The sequence below is a fragment of the Triticum urartu genome, chromosome 7 (genome assembly GCF_003073215.2).
Source record: "Triticum urartu cultivar G1812 chromosome 7, Tu2.1, whole genome shotgun sequence".
Lineage (NCBI taxonomy): Eukaryota > Viridiplantae > Streptophyta > Magnoliopsida > Poales > Poaceae > Triticum > Triticum urartu.
In genome coordinates, this window is record NC_053028.1 from 5314434 (window position 1) to 5323469 (window position 9036).

Below are 9036 nucleotides of genomic sequence, written 5' to 3' on the forward strand. Positions count from 1 at the left end.
GTGGTCGGGCATTGAGTCTGACTCAACTTCACACCTTGTAACACATGCAAGAATCCTTTCTTTGCTTAATCCATTTTGAACTTCTTCAAAACTTTATCAAGGTATGTGCTTTGTGAAAGTCCAAGTAAGCATCTTGATCCATCTCTATAGATCTTGATGCCCAATATATAAGCAACTTCACCGAGGTCCTGCATTGAAAAATTCTTATTCAAGTATCCTTTTATGCTATTCAGAAATTCAGTATCATTTCTGATCAGAAATATGTCATCTACATATAATCTCAGAATTCTTACAGAGCTGCCACTCACTTTCTTGTAAATATAGGCTTCTCCAAAAGTATGTATAAAACCATATGCTTTGATCACACTGTCAAAGCGTATATTCCAACTCTGAGAGGCTTGCACCAGTCCATAAATGGATCGCTGCACACTTTGTTAGCACCTTTTGGATCTACAAAACCTTCTGGTTGCATCATATACAACTCTTCTTTAAGATATCCATTAAGGAATGCAGTTTTGACATCCATTTGCCAAATTTCATAATCATAAAATGCAGCAATTGCTAACATGATTCGGACGAATTTAAGCATCACTACGGGTGAGAAGGTCTCATCGTAGTCAACTCCTTGAACTTCTCGAAAACCTTTTTGCGACAATTCGAGCTTTGTAGATAGTAACACTACTATCACCTTCCGTCTTCCTCTTGAAGATCCATTTATTCTTAATGGCTCACCAATCATCGGGAAAGTCAATCAAAGTCCATACTTTGTTCTCATACATGGATCCCATCTCAGATTTCATGGCCTTAAGCCATTTCGCGGAATCTGGGCTCATCATCGCTTCCTCATAGTTCGTAGGTTCATCATGGTCTAGTAACATGACTTCTAGAAAGGATTACCGTACCATTCTGGTATGGAGCATACTCTGGTTGACCTATGAGGTTTGGTAGTAACTTGATCTGAAGTTTCATGATCATCATCATTAGCTTCCTCACTAATTGGCGTAGGAATCACTAGAATTGATTTCTGTGATGAACTACTTTCCAATTCAGGAGATGGTACAATTACCTCATCAAGTTCTACATTCCTCCCACTCACTTCTTTCGAGAGAAATTTCTTCTCTAGAAAGGACCCATTCTTAGCAATGAATATCTTGCCTTCGGATCTGTGATAGAAGGTGTACCCAACAGTTTCCTTTGGGTATCATATGAAGACACATTTCTCCGATTTGGGTTCGAGCTTATCAGGTTGAAGCTTTTTCACATAAGCATCGCAACCCCAAACTTTAAGAAACAACAACATGGGTTTCTTGACAAATCACAGTTCATAAGGTGTCGTCTCAACGGATTTTGATGGTGCCCTATTTAACGTGAATGTGGTCGTCTCTAAAGCATAACCCCAAAACGATAGCGGTAAATCAGTGAGAGACATCATAGATCGTACCATATCTAATAAAGTTCGGTTATGACATTCGGACACATCATTATGTTGTGGTGTTCCATGTGGCGTGAGTTGCGAAACTATTCCGCGTTGTTTCAAATGAAGTCCAAACTCATAACTCAAATATTCACCTCGACGATCAGATCGTAGAAACTTGATTTTCTTGTTACGATGATTTTCCACTTCACTCTGAAATTCTTTGAACTTTTCAAATGTTTCAGACTTATGTTTCATTAAGTAGATGTACCCATATTTGCTCAAATCATCTGTGAAGGTAAGAAAATAACGATATCCGCCGTGAGCCTCAATGTTCATTGGACCACATACATCAGTATGTATGATTTCCAATAACTCTGTTGCTCGCTCCATTGTTCCGGAGAACGGGGTTTTAGTCATCTTGCCCATGAGGCATGGTTCACAAGTACCAAGTGATTCATAATCAAGTGATTCCAGAAGTCCATCAGAATGGAGTTTCTTCATGCGCTTTACACCAATATGACCCAAGCGGCAGTGCCACAAATAAGTTGCACTATCATTATCAACTTTGCATCTTTTGGCTTCAATAATATGAACATGTGTATCACTACTATCAAGATTTAGTAAAAATAGATCACTCATCAAGGGTGCATGACCATAAAAGATATTACTCATATAAATAGAACAACCATTATTCTCTGATTTAAATGAATAACCGTCTTGCATCAAACAAGATCCAGATATAATGTTCATGCTCAACGCTGGCACCAAATAACAATTATTTAGGTCTAAAACTAATCCCGAAGGTAGATGTAGAGGTAGCGTGCCAACGACGATCACATCGACTTTAGAACCATTTCCCGCTCGCATCGTCACCTCGTCCTTAGCCAATCTTCGCTTAATCCGTAGCCCCTGTTTCGAGTTGCAAATATTAGCAACAGAACCAGTATCAAATACTCAGGCGCTACTGCAAGCATTAGTAAGGTACACATCAATAACATGTATATCAAATATACCTTTCACTTTTCCATCCTTCTTCTTCGCCAAATACTTGGGGCAGTTCCGCTTCAAGTGACCAGTCAGTAGAAGCACTCATTTCCGGCTTAGGTCCAGACTTGGGTTTCTTCAATTGAGCAGCAACTGGCTTGTTCTTCTTCTTGAAGTTCCCTTCTTCACTTTACCCTTTTTCTTGAAACTACTAGTCTTGTTGACCATCAACACTTGATGCTCTTTCTTGATTTCTACCTCCGCAGCCTTTAGCATTGCGAAGAGCTCGGGAATAGTCTTATCCATCCCTTGCATATTATAGTTCATCACGAATCTCTTGTAGCTTGGTGGCAGTGATTGAAGAACTCTGTCAATGACACTATCATCAGGAAGATTAACTCCCAGCCGAGTCAAGTGGTTGTGGTACCCAGACATTTTGAGTATATGTTCACTAACAGAACTATTCTCCTCCATTTTGCAGCTGTAGAACTTATTGGAGACTTCATATCTCTCAATCCGGGCATTTGCCTGAAATATTAACTTCAACTCATGGAACATCTCATATGCTCCATGACGTGCAAAACATCGTTGAAGTCCCGGTTCTAAGCCGTAAAGCATGGCACATTGAACTATCGAGTAGTCATCAGCTTTGCTCTGCCAGGTGTTCACAACATCTGGTGTTGCTCCTGCAGCGGGTTTGTCACCTAGCGGTGCTTCCAGGACGTAATTCTTCTGTGCAGCAATGAGGATAATCCTCAAGTTATGGACCCAGTCCGTGTAGTTGCTACCATCATCTTTCAAATTAGTTTTCTCTAGGGACACATTAAAATTCAACGGAACAACAGCACAGGCCATCTATCTACAAGAACATAGATATGCAAAATACTATCAGGTACTAAGTTCATGATAAATTAAAGTTCAATTAATCAAGTTACTTAAGAACTCCCACTTAGATAGACATCTCTCTAATCATCTAAGTGATCACGTGATCCATATCAACTAAACCATGTCCGATCATCACGTGAGATGGAGTAGTTTTCAATGGTGAACATCACTATGTTGATCATATCTACTATATGATTCATGCTCGACCTTTTGGTCTCAGTGTCCCGAGGCCATATCTGCATATGCTAGGCTCGTCAAGTTTAACCCGAGTATTCTGCATGTGCAAAACTGGCTTGCACCCGTTGTATGTGAACGTAGAGCTTATCACACCCGATCATCACGTGGTGTCTCCGCACGACGAACTGTAGCAATGACGCATACTCAGGGAGAACACTTGTACCTTGAAATTTAGTGAGAGGTCATCTTATAATGCTACCGCCGAACTAAGCAAAATAAGATGCATAAAGGATAAACATCACATGCAATCAATATAAGTGATATGATATAGCCATCATCATCTTGTGCCTTTGATATCCATCTTCAAAGCACCGTCATGATTACCATCATCACCGGCTTGACACCTTGATCTCCGTCGAAGCATCATTCTCGTCTCGCCAACTATTGCTTCTACGACTATCGCTACCGCTTAGTGATAAATTAAAGCAATTACATGGCGATTGCATTTCATACAATAAAGCGACAACCATATGGCTCCTGCCAGTTGCCAATAACTTTGTTACAAAACATGATCATCTCATACAATAAAATTTAGCATCATGTCTTGACCATATCACATTACAACATGCCCTGCAAAAACAAGTTAGACGTCATCTACTTTGTTGTTGCAAGTTTTACGTGGTTGCTACAGGCTGAGCAAGAACCGTTCTTACCTACACATCAAAAACCACAACGCGGTATAGTGTTGTCAAGTTGGTGCTGTTTTAACCTTCGCAAGGACCGGGCGTAGCCACACTCGGTTCAACTAAAGTTGGAGAAACTGACACCCGCCAGCCACCTGTGTGCAAAGCACGTCGGGAGAACCGGTCTCGCGTAAGCGTACGCGTAATGTCGGTCCGGGCCGCTTCGTCCAACAATACCGCCGAACCAAAGTATGACATGCTGGTAAGCAGTATGACTTATATCGCCCACAACTCACTTGTGTTCTACTCGTGCATATAACATCAACACATAAAACCTAGGCTCGGATGCCATTGTTGGGGAACGTAGTAATTTCAAAAAAATTCCTACGCACACGCAAGATCATGGTGATGCATAGCAACGAGAGGGGAGAGTGTGATCTACGTACCCTTGTAGACCGACAGCGGAAGCGTTACACAACGCGGTTGATGTAGTCGTACGTCTTCACGGCCCGACCGATCAAGCACCGAACTACGGCACCTCCGAGTTTCTAGCACACGTTCAGCTCGATGACGATCCCCGGACTTCGATCTAGCAAAGTGTCGGGGAAAGTTCCGTCAGCACGACGGCGTGGTGACGATCTTGATGTACTACCGTCGCAGGGCTTCGCCTAAGCACCGCTACAATATTATCGAGGATTATGGTGGAAGGGGGCACCGCACACGGCTAAGAATATGATCACGTGGATCAACTTGTGTGTCTAGGGGTGCCCCCTGCCCCGTATATAAAGGAGCAAGGGGTGCGGCCGGCCAGGAGGAGGGCGCGCCAGGAGGAGTCCTACTCCCACCGGGAGTAGGATTCCCCCCTTTCCTAGTTGGAATAGGATTCGGGAGGGGGAAAGAGGAGAGAGAGAAGGAAGGGGGGGCGCCGCCCCCTCTCCTTGTCCTATTCGGACTAGGGGGGAGGGGCGCGCGGCCCAGCCCTGGCCACCTCTCCTCTCTTCCACTAAAGCCCACTAAGGCCCATATACCTCCGGGGGTTCCGGTAACCTCCCGGTACTCCGGTAAAATCCCGATTTCACCCGGAACACTTCCGATATCCAATATAGGCTTCCAATATATCAATCTTTATGTCTCGACCATTTCGAGACTCCTCGTCATGTACCCGTGATCACATCCGGGACTCCGAACAACTTCGGGACATCAAAATGAAACTCATAATACTGTCATCGTAACCTTAAGCGTGCGGACCCTACGGGTTCGAGAACAATGTAGACAACCGAGACACGTCTCCGGTCAATAACCAATAGCGGAACCTGGATGCTCATATTGGCTCCTACATATTCTACGAAGATCTTTATCGGTCAGACCGCATAACAACATACGTTGTTCCCTTTGTATCGGTATGTTACTTGCCCGAGATTCGATCGTCGGTATCTCAATACCTAGTTCAATCTCGTTACCGGCAAGTCTCTTTACTCGTTCTGTAATACATCATCCCGCAACTAACTTATTAGTTGTAATGATTGCAAGGCTTATGTGATGTGCATTACCGAGAGGGCCCAGAGATACCTCTCCGACAATCGGAGTGACAAATCCTAATCTCGAAATATGCCAACCCAACATTTACCTTTGGAGACACCTATAGAGCTCCTTTATAATCACCCAGTTACGTTGTGACGTTTGGTAGCACACAAAGTGTTCCTCCGGCAAACCGGAGTTGCATAATCTCATAGTCATAGGAACATGTATAAGTCATGAAGAAAGCAATAGCAACATACTAAACGATCGGGTGCTAAGCTAATGGAATGGGTCATGTCAATCATATCATTCTCCTAATGATGTGATCCCATTAATCAAATGACAACACATGTCTATGGTTAGGAAACATAACCATCTTCGATTAACGAGCTAGTCAAGTAGAGGCATACTAGTGACGTTTGGTTTGTCTATATATTCACACAAGTATTATGTTTCCGGATAATACAATTCTAGAATGAATAATAAACATTTATCATGATATAAGGAAATAAAATAATAACATTATTATTGCCTCTAGGGCATATTTCCTTCAGTATCGTCCCTAGTTGATCATGTATCGTGTATCTTCCTTTATATTCGAAGGATCTAGCACTTGTGTAATCATTCATGTTGGTTTGGTTGTTCTCTTGTGTCCCCCTTGTAATTTTTCCCTCGTTTCCCCCCTCGTGTTCTTCGTGTTCATCGCAGGATCCGCTCCTTTCGTGAAAGATCGGCCGATTAGGGTTCTACCCTACATCATCTTGGTATCAAGAGCATCCTTGATCATGATTTCGGAGCCTCCCCATTGTGTTTCTAGCCTAGTTTTTGTTGTTTTTGTCCCAAATTCAAAAATTCCCCACAAAAATAGCCCCCAAACTCTTTTTTTTGTGATTTGTTGGTGTGTTAAAATTTTGTTAGATTTGATCCGTGGATTTGCTTTGCTTTGAGTGAATCTAGCTTTTCCCCTTGTCTCCACCATTTCCATCCATAAAATCCTCCGGATTCGACGAATTTCCACATCTCCACCACGAACCCTAGAAGTTCATCCCATGCCCGAGTTTCGCCCAGGCACCGGACGTCCGACGACCGGACGACCGGCCCAGCCCGGACGTCCGACCCACACTGACAAAACTGGATTTTTTTTCAATTAGTCACCACCACCGCCCACATTTCCGCATACGCACTCCTACCACCCATACACCATCACCACTTCCGCATACCACCACCATTGCTTACCCGTTTCATACTCCGACACGTGTTGCCACTTCGAGCTTTGAGAATTTGAGTTGCAGTTCCGTATCCTTTTGTGTTTCGGCTATCTAGGTACGGTTCGACATCAACATCACCGCCGCTCATCTTCGCCACGACCGCGTCATCAACAACTACCACCTCGACTACATCTTGGTATTCGTGCCACCATTTTGACACCATACCGTCCGCAAGAAACGGTAACCTCAACTTGGTATTGGACATATCATTCTCGCCATTACATTGATAGCCATCATAGCCTTACTCCTTTGTGTTGCTTACCCATCGAGACTAGCCATTGAGTATTGCCGGAAACGAGACTTGTGCAAATTAGTGATCATACTTCCCATAGCATACATACATCATTGTTGCATATCTTGGTATCATCTCTTGTGTCATAAGGTTGTCATCGCATACACAATTGCTATCTTGGTTCGTGAAGCATTGCATGAGAAAAGAGCTCCAACATAAAAGAACCAAATAAGATTTTAAGCAAAAAGGAAAGATAAGCAAAGAGCTTTTAAGCAAGAACCATAGCATCATACAGCATTAAGATTGTCATACTCGATCATCTTGGATCATCGCATAGAACATACTTGGGATATAAGTCATTGCATTTTTGCTTAGTAGGTTGTGCACAAGTCTTGGTATCCGCCTATTGTGCAATCGTGCTAGCGTCTCTCTTGTGTTGTGCAACAAGAGCATTTTTGTGGATTCCACATTTTGTCTCATCCTTGGTTGCCTACCTATCGCTGAGTTCGCCTACAACTGAGAAAGACACTCAACAACCAGCAAATCCCCCTTCGAGGTCGTCTACGGATTCAACCCTTTGTCCCCATTGGACATTCTCCCACTACCACTCCAAGAGCTCATCAATTTGGACGCAAGTGCACGTGTGACTCATCTCAAGAAGGTGCATGAAGATACAAGATATACTATCGAGCGCCAAGTACAACGACTTGCGACCAAGCTCAACATCAACAAGCACCCCATGGTCTTCAACATTGGTGATCTCGTGTGGCTACACCTTCGCAAGGACCGCTTTCCACAAGAACGCAAGTCCAAGCTTCGACCATGAGCGGATGGACCCTTCAAGGTGCTTGCACGCTACAACGACAACGCCTACAAGATTGACATTCCACCCGACAAGTACTCCGTGAGCGACATCTTCAACGTCAAAGATCTCTCTCCCGACCATGGTGATGAAGAATTTGATCCAAGGAGGGATCTTCCCCAAGGGAGGGGAGATGATGTGGAGCATCCCAAGGTCATACCCATGGACCTACCATCGCCTCACCAAGTGCCTAGCGGACCCATGACACGAGCACGTGAAGAGCTCTTGAAACCGAGGTGACATCTCTCCTCTCACATTTCCACTTTGATGTACATGAGACATCGCGACTACCTCATACGGACACTTTGTGCATACTCAGGTATCATGGAGAAGCTAAGGAGAAAGGAGAAGAAGAAGAGGAAGATGGACGTGAAGACGGAGAAGAAGAAGTGATGAAGAAGAAACTACAGGCTCCGGACGCCCGCTCGCCACCGGACGTCCGACGATCTCCAGGCTCCGGGTGTCCGACCCTCTCAAGACGACCGACGCCACCGCACCCGAGCCAAATCTACGGATCTCCTGAATCCAATGGACACCCGACGCCCGGACGTCCGACCCCGACCAAACGTCTGACCGAAGAGCACCTGAGCCGAATCTACAGACATCCGTCAGGAATCGGACGTCTGGACCCTCGCGGGCCTCCGGACGACCGGTGACTCCCGGACGTCCGTCGCCTGTGTGCTGTTTCGTGTTGGGCCGCAGCCCATGTACCCCTTCGCCGCCCTCTTTTGCACAAAGAATATATATATACCTCCTATTCCTTCTGATGCGGAGCATCCTATGGCCATCCCCATGGACCTACCATCGTCTCACCAAGAGCCAAGAGGACCCATGACACGAGCACGAGCTAGAGCTCTAGAGAACGAGGTGACTTCCTTCCTTAGTGACATCACATATGACCCACTTGAGACATGGCTACTACCTCAAACAGAGATGTTTTGTGTGCTTAGGTACCAAGGAACCAACCTAGAAGGAGCTACGGAGCGAGATGGACATCAAGAGCATGAAGA